This window comes from Hylaeus anthracinus, unplaced genomic scaffold (assembly GCF_026225885.1).
Source record: "Hylaeus anthracinus isolate JK02 unplaced genomic scaffold, UHH_iyHylAnth1.0_haploid 4, whole genome shotgun sequence".
In the NCBI taxonomy this organism is placed as follows: Eukaryota; Metazoa; Arthropoda; class Insecta; order Hymenoptera; family Colletidae; genus Hylaeus; species Hylaeus anthracinus.
The window spans coordinates 1919088-1934521 of record NW_026535289.1 but is presented as its reverse complement, the minus strand read 5'-3'; the positions used below and the strand labels follow the sequence as shown (position 1 = coordinate 1934521).

Here is a 15434-nt window from a genome sequence, read left to right as displayed (position 1 = left end):
TCCAATCTGTAAGAATGATACATAATAATAAACATCATAAAATTTAAAATACAAGCATTTTTGGATAATATATTAAATTACCTAAGTTCTCATACAAAACGTTAAAAATGGAGCCTAAGATTTTAAGTATACATTGAGAGAAATAAACGCGAGGCAATTTAGGATCGAAAGGTAATACTTTCCATGTAAAATACGACTTTCAGTTCCGATAACGTACGTGATGTTCTTCTACTTGTGATAGGCTGAATCGTCTGGATAAATACAGACTGTCGATGGTAAACGTAAATGACCTCACTTCAGGCTGCGTGAGAGTATTCCATTAAGAGAAACATAACAGCAAAAAGTAATTTAGTAGACTTGCAACAGCGAACTGATCCAGGAAATATAGTACAAGATTTATGATTAGAAAATGTCTTAGAATCTGTTGTGAGGTTTATTTAAACAAAATATTAATTCCAATGTTATTGTTCTGCAATTATTTACAAACTTTTTGACCAAGTAGTATTTATAGTCCTCTGGAGCAGTGAAAATTTGTTAATAAAAAATACAATGTTATAATTTTTTGAAGAATGTAAATGATGTAAAAGTAAAATTTATATATTTGTATTTGTATAAAAAGGGTTACTTTGTGCTCTTGATATAATAATAATGTAAATATATTCAACTCTATGTTGATACATTCGTTTACATGCTTCTTCCACTCATAGTATGGTATCATCCAGATTGTCTAAATATGTCTGTACATGTCTAAATTTTCTTGTTTGGGAATATTTAAAAATTTGCAATTCTACCTTTATGATCTTGGACATATGCAAATTGATCTCGTGATCATTTTCATGAGCACTGATTAAATAAAATTTAATATTCCATATACCTGTAACATTATTACAAATTTTCTTTCAAAACATTAACACTATTGATAAATATATTTTTATGTTCACCGATGAAATAAAATTCAATATTCCAGATACTTGTAACATTAATAAAAATCTAATTTTCTTTCAAAACACTATCGTTATCGAAAAATGTATTTGAATTCCGTTGCTTCACTTCCCTTGAAAATGTCTTCCCATACATTTAATGAAAATCTATTGGGTGAAATTATCTACAGTTATAATAAGCCATTTATTCAACATCGTCCTTCTAATTTAAAAATCTATTCAAGTTATTATTCGTAGAAACGATCATGTCCGCGAAGAGCACGCACAATCACTGGACAAATGACAATAACGATTACCATAAGTGTACTGGGAATCGTAATTCGTGTCAAGAATCATATTAAAGGAGTAATTGAGTTAAATGCATAATTCATGTACTTTGGCATCGTAATCATGCAGACGTTCCGCTATGAATCAAAGAATGGACCCACTAATTTATAATTGAATGAGTATTCTTCTGTCTACGAACGATTATTCCAATCTTTTTATTTGCGCCAATTTTCAGGCTCAATTGGTACTAAACTTCTTCTAGCATCCTTCCTGTGAACATTACATTGCCCGAGCAAATATTAACGTATGCCTCTGTGAATAGTAATGTCGTTGAAGTTGATTCCCTCTGTTTTTAGCCTTTCGTGGAAATTTTTCTGTGGTTGTGAAGTGATAATCTTCAAGATAAAGATTAATTGGAGATAGAATACATACTTTAAGATGTTTGATGGACATATTTTGTTTTGTTCAAAATAAATGAGTAAATGAAGGATTTAATTACGTAGAGTTCTTGTCTTTTTTTCATATTTTTACTATCATCTTTTCACTTTTACTGGGATCTATAAACGTGCATTGCTCTTGGCTCTGCGCGCTCTACTAACCCAGACACTATTGCTAATTGGTTAAGCAAGCACGGTCGCAATTTGTACCTGGAGAAAAATAAACGTCGAAAGTATGCAGTTTACGTAATCTCGGGCGAATAATAGTTTCTGAGAAAGATTTGCAGGCTCAATAAATATTGTCCGTCTTATCAGACCTCTTGAAATACAAACAGAATGAAGACAAAGTGTGTCAAACTAACATGAAATGCAAACCTCAAAAAATGTAGAAAGAAATACCTAATTTTTTAAATAAATTTTACATTATCATTGAGATACATGTTTTATAATTGCGTAAACCGTTGACTACACTTATTTTTATCTTGTGCCATTTATTTGTTTGTCAGAATTATCTCTTTGAATATTGCTTCAATATTATCTTTTATATCAAGAAGAAGAAGATTTGGAAATATTTAGAAAATGAAGTATTTGAATTTATTTTATTAGTTTGTTATTCTTCAGTATTTTTCAAACTTTACGTTTACGCAGATCTCTCTAAAGAAATATATTATTATTCCTGTAAGTGTAGTTTAAAATTGTTTATTAAAAAATGTATGTTTATTTTCAAAAACTGCAATGCAATTTAAGTGCTTTCATAATTTTTAATTAAAAGTTTTCATACACTGCTTAGTGTAACAATATACAAAATAAATGTGAAACAAATTAGCATACATGCAGGGGTCTATTTTTAATAATATTCAATAATCAAATAGTAGATCGTTAAAAAGTCTTATTGATAGGCTTGCAGATAAAATAGCCCCCCTTGTATTGAAAAATTACACTAAATTGTTTATTTTGTATTACTTTTAACAGAAGCAGAATAAAATATAACAAATAAGAAAGGGCCTAGCCGATTAAGATGGTCAAAACTGCCCTTAGAGCTTTATCAATGGCTCTTGAATCATTCGAAAGTTGACCAAGAAAAACCTCTCTGAGTAAAATTTTAACCCTCTAGCTTGCCCGTGAGGGTAGTTACAGGGTAAAATAGATTTTACGCTTTCCGGCGCATTTTTCGGTCTCAAATGTGTTCTGTAGTTCTGAAAAAAATCTGACACATTCCGGATCCTAAGGCACATTTTTCAGATTTTTTCAGATAATTTTTTCAGATTTTTTTGTTGGAAACTGTGGTTGTAAAAAATGTCAAACCTCAAAAAAATTGGAAAAACTTTTTTTTCTCAAAAATATAAAAACATGCTATTTTTCTGTTTGGTTCCCTTATAAAGTACTATAACAGGCAGTTTCGTCAAATATTTTATAAATTTTTTATTCGGCTGCTTAATTGTCAAAAACAAAAAAAACTGAATTTTTTCGACGTTTTTGCTGGGACGTTTTTTATTGTTTTTGACAATGAAGCAGCCGAACAAAAAATTTTTAAAAATTTAACGATACTGCCTGTTATAGTACTTTATCAGGGAACTAAACAGTAGAATAGCATGTTTTTATATTTTTGAGAAAAAAAGTTTTTTCGATTTCTTAGGTTTTTCATTTTTTACGACCACAGTTTCCAACAAAAAATCTGGAAAAATTCTCAAAAATGCACCTTATGATCCAGAATGTGTCCGATTTTTTTTCAGAATTATAGAACACATTTGAGACCGAAAAATGCGCCGGAAAGCGTAAAATCTATTTTACCCTGTAACTACCCTCATGGGCAAGCTCTAGAGGGTTAAAAATGTACTCAGAGGAGTTTTTCTTAGTCAGCTTTCGAATGATTCAAGAGCCATCGATAAAGCTCCAAGGGCAGTTTTGACCATCTTAATCGGCTAGGCCCTTTATATACTTATTGATAAGAAACTTCAGCTATTTCAAATTTTGAAACTTGTTAGAGTCCAGTTCCGCTACTGATCCCTTTTGGCTTGAAAACCCTCATCCTTATGGTTCGTACTTCCACTTTGGAAAACACCACTGTAAAGTGTCTGCTGAAACAAGTTTATCAAGAAAATATATCGTGTAAGTCTAATAAAAGAGAGTAAGCAGAAAAGAATAGCACGAATGGTCATTTAAGGACTTTGAGGACTTCACCATCATTACGTCTAATATTTTTAACCGACCCGAACGTCCAAACATCATCGCATTACGTGATATATTTTGAATGGCGATCCCACTGAACAATTTTTTTTATTCAAAACGTTTACCTTGTTAAGTTTCTCAAGCGTAGGACGTAATTACTGTCGAATTAACGTGATATATAAAATGACGCCGGCCCTTTTCTACTCGATTGAATGACACCTGTCGTAATTGTGCACTTCCTTGTTACGAAATCCTCAACCTTGTACAACGAAACGATTACGGTTCGTCGAATTCACTGTTCGTTTTGTTTCCTCCATAAAGGAACGCTTCTTTTTTCGCGATACAATAGTACCTCGGATATAGATAACATTTATTGCTCTGATTCGCGATCTGGAGTCATCCTCGTCAGCGTTTACGTTTGTTCAGCTGGAGCAGATGCCACGTGGAACCCAAATCGATATAAAATAATAGAAATCATTTTAAGAAAAGTTTCAAGCAATGAAATTCTCACTGAAAGAACACATAGCGATACTTTGAAACGATTAACTTATTCTTCGATCGAAACCAGAGAGCAAACTTAATGTATTAACTGTACATCGTAACTACAACAAAGAATAATTTCAGGAATAATGATTTATGGACTTCTATCGTCATACTGAAAGCAAAGTTGTGTCAAAACTAGTCTAGTGAAATGTATTTCGTTGTGTCCTATTTGTGATTCTCTTCGAGCAGCTTATTTAACATGTTGACTGTCAAACTAATATTCATGAAAATTTATACCAAGCTACAGTTTGGTTTTGAGACACTTGTAAACTGTATAATCTAAAATTGTACGTAGCACTTGTTTTTTCAATCTTATACAAAAAATAGAAGTAATTTAAAATTTGTTATCGTAGTGATCTTAGAATTAATGTTGTATTATAAGATTGTTACAAATTCTTTAAATAATACGTTATAGTATTCACATTTCTCGTTTTCCTATTACCTAGTAGAACAATTTACATCATAATAAGCTAGTTATAATTAAATGAAACAGAAGTCAATAACTAAAAAGCAAAATATATTGTACATAATTTAGAAATTCGTAGAATCATTCGAAACATTATAGATCCTTCTACGATTTATGCATAACAAGTTTTGAAAGTATTTGCACATCTTAGAAAAAATTTTGCAATAAATCACATTACTTCCTGTTATTTCGAAATCATCTCTTGAAATAAACTATATGTAATAATACATTATGGGAAAACTTTTAATGTGCTCATTACGATAATGTATCTTGCATTTATTTACACTTCTTTGTTGACTTTGCTTACATTTAGAGTCAGTTTCGTGTTTTTTTGCAATTATTATAAACGCTGCTATAAATCTGTAATTAAACCTACAATTCGCGTATAATCTAGACTTTGCTCCATTTGGTTATCAACTCTTCCGAGCAATGACTTTTTGAACGGAAGATGATTCAACGATGATGGCACCGAATGAGACTACGCAGTCTCCTGCATTCGGAACCAACGTGTTATTACACAGAGATACAATTGTTTTCAGTATGATAATAGTATGAAAATGTAGAAGTTCACAGATCATTATTCGTGCAATTATTCTTTCTTTTATTTACTCCGAGTAAAGAATACGTGGATGGTTACAAAGGATCACCATGTGTCCTTTCAATGTGAATTGTTTGGAATTTTTTGTAAAATGATTTCTATTATTTTATATGAATTCAGTTTCTATCTCTTAGACACTTATCAAAAAGTTTCCAATAAAAATGAAAAGGGATTGTGTCATTTTTTAATCGCGTAGTACAGTAATCGCACATGATTGAAGTCTCAGAGTAAAAAGGAAAAAAGAATAGCAGGAACTGCATGACCCGGTTTCCACGCTTGCGAAAGATTATCTGCTGTGTACACAGTGTTGGAAATGCCGTAGAATTAATTCGTTTTCACCTTGTCCTCGTCACGGTGGCTGCTCGCAATCAGAATGTTTCCGTTTAAAATATTTTGTATCTAAAATATATACAATATTTCTATAGAATTATCGTTCAACAATTTAGTTTCAAACTTTTGAAAACTGAAGGTTTTTATTTTTGTACTATTCTGAGATTATAATCCAGTGTTTTCCAAACTTGACAAGGAAAATTTTTAACAGGTTTTCTAGGGTAGTAATTATTTTTGCAGATTATTATTTTTGTAACATATTGCAAATATATGATATATTTATTTTAACTTGATATATATAGAAGAACAAATATTAATAGACTTGACACATTCACGCAGTTTTTCTTAATATTTATAATTTGTATTGAATAGTATTATAAAATCCGTATTACTTAACTGTCAGATAAAATTATGTAATTGTAAGCGAAATATCTAATGACATTTGTTATCTTTGATTACTTTTAATAGACGCAGAATATGAGTGATGAATATAAATCAGTACAGAATTACGTTGTATTCAAGCGTTTATTTTGGTCTGGTTAATGCGTTTTGCAAATTAATGCCTCAGATTAGCTCTGACTACGTTGTATTTGATCTTGATATTCAAAATAGAATGTCAATAAATGGTACATAATTATAGGTACATTGATACATATATTAACAATAGATTTACGAAGAGGGCCATTTTGATCCATTCCAAATTTCACAAAGTTTCACAGAAATCGTTAACATTTTTCCTCAACCACTTATGCGGACCTTTATTCACGTAAAAAGACAAGCATATATACAAATTCATTTTTGTTCAAGTTTCCTATTGATTTTAGTAATTCAACTTCACTTATTAAAGTATTGCTTCGGTAACAGGAATCTGATAAGAAATCTCCGTAACGTATTGTTAACCCTTTAACGGCGGGACGATTTTTGGTGCAAATTCTAAGAGGCACAGAGGTGTGCATTTAAAAAAATACCAGCTCATAGGGAATGATAAAACGGAACTTTCGTATATTTACAGTTTATTCATACAACGTTTAGTTTCAGAGATAACAATTGAAAACTTAGAAGACCTTTTGTCTGAAACTCAATTTTTGCAACGAACTTCCAACTTTTAAATTTTTATTTTCGAAACTAAGCTACCCATAAATAAACTGTAAATATAAAAAAATTTCATCTCATCATCTCCTGTAAGTTGATATTTTTTTTAAATTGATGTAACGAATACAAACACTTCTCTGAACCCATTTCTCGAGAGCTTACATATACGCCTTTCGCAGCCAAATGGTTAATGATACATAATGAAAGATGTAATTTTTACACAGAGGTGCATCACTATCCCCTCCATTTCTCGAACGTCTGTGATTTATCAAGTCGCGAGAAACAAATAGAGAAATCCCTCAACAAATGAGTCATGTCGAACTCAATACATCTGCTGCGGAATTCGGTTAATTGTGATTACGATGCTGGCTGGTGGAAGCGTGTCAGGCATTCGGTGAACTGTCATATCAATGCGATTAATGCCGGATGCATGTTTTATGTGATTCCGAATGCACTGAAACGAATAACGGCTCGGTTATCGTTCGTCTCCTGGTTACGCGAGGAGAGGAGATTACTTATCTTAATATGCTAATAAAGAGTTATCTCGTGAAAAGTTTTCCAGCGTGGAACCAGTGAAAAACCGGTTAAATAGGGGTTGTGCGGGGCTGAAGTTATCTAACACCGATAGCTGGTAACCCCTTCGATTATTGTATTAACAGTCGAAAACAGACGAACGCACTATCACTCATTGTGCATTGAGTATTGTGTACTATGTGCGTTCAGACGAAACAAAGTTCAATTGCCTTTTGACACTATCAGGTTGATGTGAAACTTTTGTTATTTCTGTACGAAGTTATACTTTGAACAAAGTTAAAGATTTCCATTTGACGACAAGGGACCAGAAATTGTGAATTACGACATACTCAATTTTATCCGAAAGATACGCTTCATCATAAGTTACTCTTGATGAAAGATTGAACACAATTGTGTTTGAAGTACAACTTCAAGCCAAGAAGTTTCGAATAATACCTAATTTTTGTACTTCAGTGCATATAGTTAGACCAATACAGCTATTGTTTATTCTTTTGAATCTTATTATAACCTTATTTTTAAATGTGTATAAATTTTGTTTATTCTTTTAAATGTGTATAAATAGATAGTGTACTTTTATTAGCAATTTGATTTAACAATTACGGTTAACTATCTCGCACCAACTTACACAATCCAATCATATTCTGCCTGTAATCATTTATATAATTAGGTTTCCGTTGAAATTTGAGGGAATCAATCAATTTTAATCAATAATGATTACTGAAATCAGATACAGTTAATTGGATTTTCTTCTTTGTTGATATGGATGTCTGATCAAGATAAAAGTTTAGGTAGCTTTTTCAGTATTCCTATATTGTACCAGTACACTAAATCATGTGAATTGTTTATCAGTCTATGTAATTGTTTATCCACAAATGTTATTTACTAATATCTGTCGTCAATATATTGATATGTTATTGATAGATTATAGATCCTTAAGTTAATAAACAGTTCAGTTATTTGTTTTCATGGATTATTTTGTTTAGATTCGAATACATGCTTGCCAATTATTATTTCCAATTTTGTATTCTAATTTCAATAGTTATTATCTTTCACAGTTCAATAATGGAATGTTATCATCACAAGTAACGATCTACTTTGATGTTTGAGTAGCATGTGTATATATCATGATAAACGGTTCGATTCAGAGATAGCATTTGTTAAAATTGTTTTGTATCATATTTACTTTATAAAATTGTTTATTTCTTTGCAATCTAGTGATCGATCTATAATAACTCACCTACTTAATTAACCTTTGAGCCTACATTATGTTCAATAAGTTAAAGGAAACACGAGGTACACTAATTTTTTAATTTTCGAAGATAATTCTGTACCATTTTTTACTTCCTCGTTTAATGTTTGCCTATGTATACGTGTCAGTATAATTATTCAAAAATTAACTGTGAAATTAATTCAGCTTAATGAAAATGTTGAAATATATGTTAAAATTAGCAGGGTAAAATATCGTGTAATTTACGTTCAGAGTACAACGTAGATAGCCTACTTCAAAGAAGGTCTGCATAATAATAAAATTTAAAAACGTTAGATACACAAATTATCTTTATACAGCTAATTTGTACATTCAATAAAACACGTAGGTCCCTTGCAGATCTTATTATAATTAGTATTTCTATTAACGAAAAGAAAGAAAAAAATAAAGGTTTGAAAATCAGTACGTTGTCTTCTTTAGTGAAATGACTCCGTCCTAGTCAGACAATTGTACTATACTGTGAACCACACGACGATATACCGCACAGTGGTCCAGATGCCCGAAAACCTGGCCAAAATGCTATTTTTGAAGTTTCGAACACACTTTTTTCAATATTGTCCGTGTGTTGTATACATATGAGTGCATTGAATGGCGTTTGAAATTTAAAAAAATAGTAATCGGTTACTGATATACAGAGGTTCAAAGTTGACGAAATTTCATGCTCCTTGATATCGTGAAAAGTGGCGCATATTTATTGTGTCACAGAAAATTTATCCTCAATAGATTCATATATAAATCATTTTACCATAAAAGTAGATATTATAAACATAAACTTTCCACAAAAACAAAGTAAAATATCTTTAGATTCACTATTGTAATTCCCTTCTCAATGTGGTATAAGTTTTAGTTATCTTACGATGAATCGGAAGGACAACAAAGATGATAGTCACCGAGTGACACGCTCTGCCAAATTTCTTGATATAAAGTAACATGTCAGGTATGACATCCAATTGAGAAAACTTGCGCAAATTTGCGCCATTTTAAGTTATTTAAATTTAGAGTCCATGCTTACAAAGAAAAGAAGACTCTTTACGCGGCATTAAAACAAACCTTATTATCCTTAATTTTAATTTAACATTTATTTATTATTGTTATTTCTGCTAATGTATTCTAACTATGTTGCCCTATAAACCTAGAAATCCTATTTCATAAAAACATCATAATAATTTAATATTTTTAATACGAGTGTCGACCATATTGGATCTGCCATTTTGAATTTTGCAATTCTGATACTAAATTCGTAATTTGCGGCCCAAATAACTCTTAAATATGAAGTTTCATGAAAATCTCATAACTTTGTAATATACATGTCGGCCATACTGGATCCGCCATTTTGAATTTTAATATTCTGATACCAGATTCGTAATTTGCGGCCCAAATAACCTTAAAATACCAAATTTCACTGAGATCCGAAAACTCCTTCTAATTTTGGCCAGGTTTTTGGAGATCCGGATCACTGTGCGCCGCGCGCCACCGCGCCGTATCACTGACTCTCGAATGCGTTCGAACACATTCAGCTGATTTCTAATTGTATCGCACGCATTGTCCATGTATTCCTGCAATTCCTAAAGAGTTTTTTCTCAAGCAGAGTGGACCAAGCTGCCTGTAAATAGAAATCGGTTGGTTCTCTCAGAGTAACTTATGCTATAACTTCGAGTGGTGCATCCCAAACATAAAAATTGTTCAGTTTAACTCTTTGTACTTCATGAATATTCTTTAATACGAAATATAGCTATTTCAAAGTAGTTTTACGGCTTTGCATTTGAAAATTCAACGTATTCTTTCTCCAAGAATAATTTACAAATTCTTGTAATTTAAATTTGATTAATCTATTTCGTTAATTTAATTCCTCGTAGTATTGAATAATACAGTAAACAATTATATATAATTTATATATCGTACATAAGAAATGTGCACAATATTCTAAAAAGTCATTTAACCGATCGTGATATGTTTAGTGGTTATTAAACGTCATACATTGCATAAACTGTAAATAAATAAACCATTGACATGATCACTAATGACCTTGTAGTTGGTGCGACTTTAAATAAAATAATTAAAAGATAACAAGCGTTAGTGTACAAATTCCATGAACTCGTGATTCGCAGCCTGTCGGAACGAAGCGATAAATAGTTTACAATTGCTTGATCGTGTGTGGACTCGAGCACGCGTGCACGTGCCATTTTCGTGCGTGCAGCTCGAGTCATCTGTCGTTTCTCGTTCGCTCGTCATGAAAGAGTTTAAATCTATCGCTGGCACGCACGGATTACTTAAGAGAAGTCAAACAGCGACACGCGTTCGTCTGGCCCGTCGAACCGCTCATTTCGCTCTGCGAATCGTTTCGCGATACGCGAAACTCTTTGCGGTCGTATCTCGGGATATTCCCGACAAGTCTGTTATTTAGGCAATGAAACCTAACAGTGTTTATTTCGTTAATTGCATCGATATGACACGAAACGAGATTAGAACATCTCAAAAGACACAAATTTCTACAATTGCGTATAGTTTAATTAATTAAATAGAAACTCAATTGAAATCTGTCGATAATGACCAAACAGTAGTAGATTCGACGTAAAATTAAATTATTGAACTATTTAAAAGTAAAGAATTTAATTTGGATTTTATTGAAGTTGTGTTCAAACACTATTTTATTTCAAATAAAGAAATTTTATTTGGCAAATCTGTCATCAAAGGATGAATTATATTTTATATTTTACAAACTAAAAGAGGAACGAAACTAGGAATTGGGATCATCGTATTGGTAGACTTTAAGGGAGTACTCTTTTTTCCAATTTTAGGCAATTTTCGTGATTTAATCTTGATATAATCTTTTGAAATTTTCGACTGTCCTACTCAATTTGTTTACAAGTTACGCGCAATATGCTACGATACGTCAGCCAGAACGGACCAATGAACTTTAGCAATTTAAAATGTATTTTAATGTAACTTGTTAGAAATATTTGAAAGAAATAATTGTTTAATTCTCTAGAAAAAAATACCCCCCTAATACGTCATAAAAGGAAAACTAGGCGAATCTATATAAAATATCGAATACTATGATACTAAATAATATGCGTTCAGCCTAAATGAACTCCTTTGAATATTTATAAGATTTTTTGTGGTAATAATTGACCGAACACGCGTTATCCAAAAATAATTCCGAGCAGTATGACTCCAATGCCTGCGGCAATTACGACTGCAAAGAGCTAACGATGGAATATTACCCGAAGGCGACGAAGGGATGTGTCGATCGAATAAATTTCGCGCGGATTCGCTTCGACGAATGTGCCTATGCAAATGAACGCTAATTGGAAATTCGCTCGCGACGTTCGTCTTCACCTATTTGCATATACTTTTCTGGACAATGTTACTTGCATCCATAAATACGTGAATAATGATCGATGGTTAGGCACAAAAATTGATCGTGTATACATATATGTTCATTACTAAGGTGGTTCCTAAAAGAAACTTTAGGATTTTATTTTTTAACAAAACATTGTACAAATGGTATTAATTTTATATGAAAATATGATTGACATTAAATTTCAAAAATCATGTTGTTTAAGTGTTTACACACTGTAACTACACTGACAATTGAATTTTTTTATTAATAAATAAAGTCCTGAAGTTCCTTTTAAAAAACACTTTATGTAGGCTGATTAAGAACACGTACAAGTGAAGTTGTCCAGAAGTAAAATTAGTTTAAAAAAATCAACTGATATCCTTAAATTACGTGACTTTATAACGTGTCTTTATCCTCTAAACATGTTTGTCTGCTTAATAACTTCCGGAAACTTTATAAGAATGATACATGAGATTCTTGACCTATTCCTATCAGCATCATTGACTGTAAATTTCATACAAACAAGTAGGTTACGCAGTTGATCAATGACACAGCAGGAGTAAAGAACATCTCATACAGTTGTTAGGTGTGAATAACGAGTATTTGGAAGAGTGTAAAACGGTTTGAGCGATTGTTTGGATTTAAAGATTGGTTGTAAATGAAATCTGTATTTAAATAGATTCTAAGAATCCACAGGGAGTTTTTGGCATAAGGTGTCGAAATATATTTATTATTAGTCGAGGACTCGCAAAATACTTATGGCACCAGTTTGTGAAACACGATTTTTGTTGTTAAATATTGTTTACAAATGCATGTAATACTTTTTCATTTTGTAGCTAGCTGAGCATTGACATTGTAACGTAACACAGTACGTGTGTATTTTCTTTTCTTTTAATAATCTTTTAATTTTATAAATTTAATTTTGGTAATCTTCAATCTGTCATCAATCAAACAGATACATATTTCACAGGTTATCTTAATCATACATTTACCGACTTTTTCTTCTGTTTTGTAAGAGTAAGAATAAAATTAAAAAGCATGTCAAAAATTAATTAAAGAACAATATATCGTTATATTTATTTTATTATTCTGACACTATAGAACGATATCGATTAAAATAATATCTATAATTATAACAAAATATAAATCACGTATCTTGTTATTTTCGAAAAGCAATAAAATTTCTATTTTATTTAACATACTTCTATAATATAGTTCACCAAAATTATACAATGTCAATCATACCACTTCAATTTGTTAAACATAAATTTCGTTTTAACGGATTACTAAAGAGAATGTTTTTAAATCTGCATTATTAATTGTCACGAGTAATTTGTAATTTTGGATTATTCATGGTAATGTGTTTAAATTCTTGGCTCGTTACGTGTACATTCCTGGAGCCGTAATCGACATGTAGGGTGAAAAAACGTTTGTTATTCGCGCAATCGTTATCCACGTATGTTCCACGACTGTTGTACAAAGTCGGCTGGTTAATAACGGAATAATACAGCGAAGATAATCGAAGGAAACCGTTGGACAGATGTTCAGTCACGTTTTCGTGTGAAACTGGATCGTGTATCTTCCATTGACTCCGCGCGACCTTAATTCGATCGACCATTGCCGAAGAAAAGCAGAAGAGCCGCCATTGTCGAGACTTAATTAAAGAACACGCGTGGTTTAGTATCTCACGAACACGGAATTTCCGCAAATGAATATCGCTAAGATCAAGTTCAATATGTACAAATATTTAATCAATGTAACACCTTCTATGAATCATGAAATTTATTTTCCTCGTAAACACAGCATGGTAGCATGAAGCTTGTTAAACATTAACAGATTTAGATATTAGAACAAAAATGAAAAAGTAATCAAAGGGACACAGATCAGTTTAAAATAAATTTCTAAAAAATAAATTGATAGTAATTGAAACTGAAATAAAATGAAACAAAAAACGAGAAAAAAGTTGTGTGATAAATATAGAATGACTGAAGAAGAAAAAATTAAGATGCTTGCAAATATCTTAAATTTATAGATTGGAGTGGTAGCAGTAATTATTCATGAAACTAAAATTTATTAAAATTGTATTACATATTGAATGTATATTTTATATATTTATAAATGTGTTTAGAATATATATACTTTTTACATGAAATGCATAAAATCTACAGTATTTAAATTATTAAATTAGCTAGCCTTTCTTGATTCTGTACCTATAAAAAATCTACAAATTATTTCTAACTAAAAAACTATATACATATTTACAATGTATCGTTTAAATTATACAAACACGAGTTAATCAAATTATCTGCTTGAAATGTAGTAATCATCGAATTTCTTCAAAAGTCATCTGTAACTTATTCAGTATTATGCAACAGTTTTTATGTCTCTTCTCAGAGGCATTGACTCATTTAGGTAAATATTAGTTCTCTTGCTATAACAAATGAAACGACCGTGTATCAGCTATCGTATACGTGATTATGTCACGTACTAGTAATATCTTCGATCTTCGAATCTGTACTTCTATCATTTCTTTTAAGCATTCGTAACCAATGATTAATACAGATGTAACAAGAATTTCCGTTGCGAATAAAAATTTCAGAACTTACTTAAAAGATAAGCATCGGCAGTCTTATCTGTGTCACCCACTCGTTTGAAAAATGTTTAAAATCTGTGATATAGCATTATGTTGTGCAACATAGTGATTCATCACTATTTTGGCAATATTATTAGCAACTAAAAAATATCTTGATGGAAGGCACTTTTTACAGTCGTGCAGTTTAGTATGGTAACAATAAATCGTTAGTACAAAATATAACAATCTATAGTTCTGTCGAGTCTGAGGAATCTGCAGAATATTAGTTCTAATAAAATAAAAATATAATATAACTATCATAAAAATTTAATAAAATATAAATATAACCATTACAAGGAACTATTTAATATAATTTATGTCTTGATTAATATTGGGACTAATAAATTTTTTTTTTCAAAAACACTTCCTTGTTGATTGTACATTGACAACGTTGCTTTTTATATTATATTTTATTCCTCGAAACATCGTATGTCGAGTTTGAATGTATACATATAGGTATCGATATTGCTCTTACGACTTGCATGATCGATTCCATTATTACGAATCAATGTCTGAGTATAATTCCTGGAATCACGTTGATAGAAATCAAGCAAATCTAGCTTCCTTAAGGATGCAACTATTGTTAGTATCTTTCCTCTGGCGAAGGAGAAATTAATCGATCAAAAAATCGATTCAATACACGTTCCGCAAACTAATTATTCAATTTCTATTGATGAAACACTTTGTTCCCTTTTTTGACATAACTTTCTATTGTATTGCAGCTTCGTTTCAGATGTGACTGAACTAAAAATTGCAAAATTCGTTCAAGCAATCTTGTAACTCAAGATTGAATTAAATGTTGACTTCAATTATTT

General features: G+C 31.2%; 1 protein-coding gene across 3 annotated transcripts in view; it reads left to right on the top strand.

Moving 5' to 3' along the window:
• Positions 1–15434, top strand: part of LOC128895085 (proton-coupled amino acid transporter 2-like) — a 52291-nt gene that overhangs the window by 14166 nt on the left and 22691 nt on the right. The window lies entirely within an intron of this gene.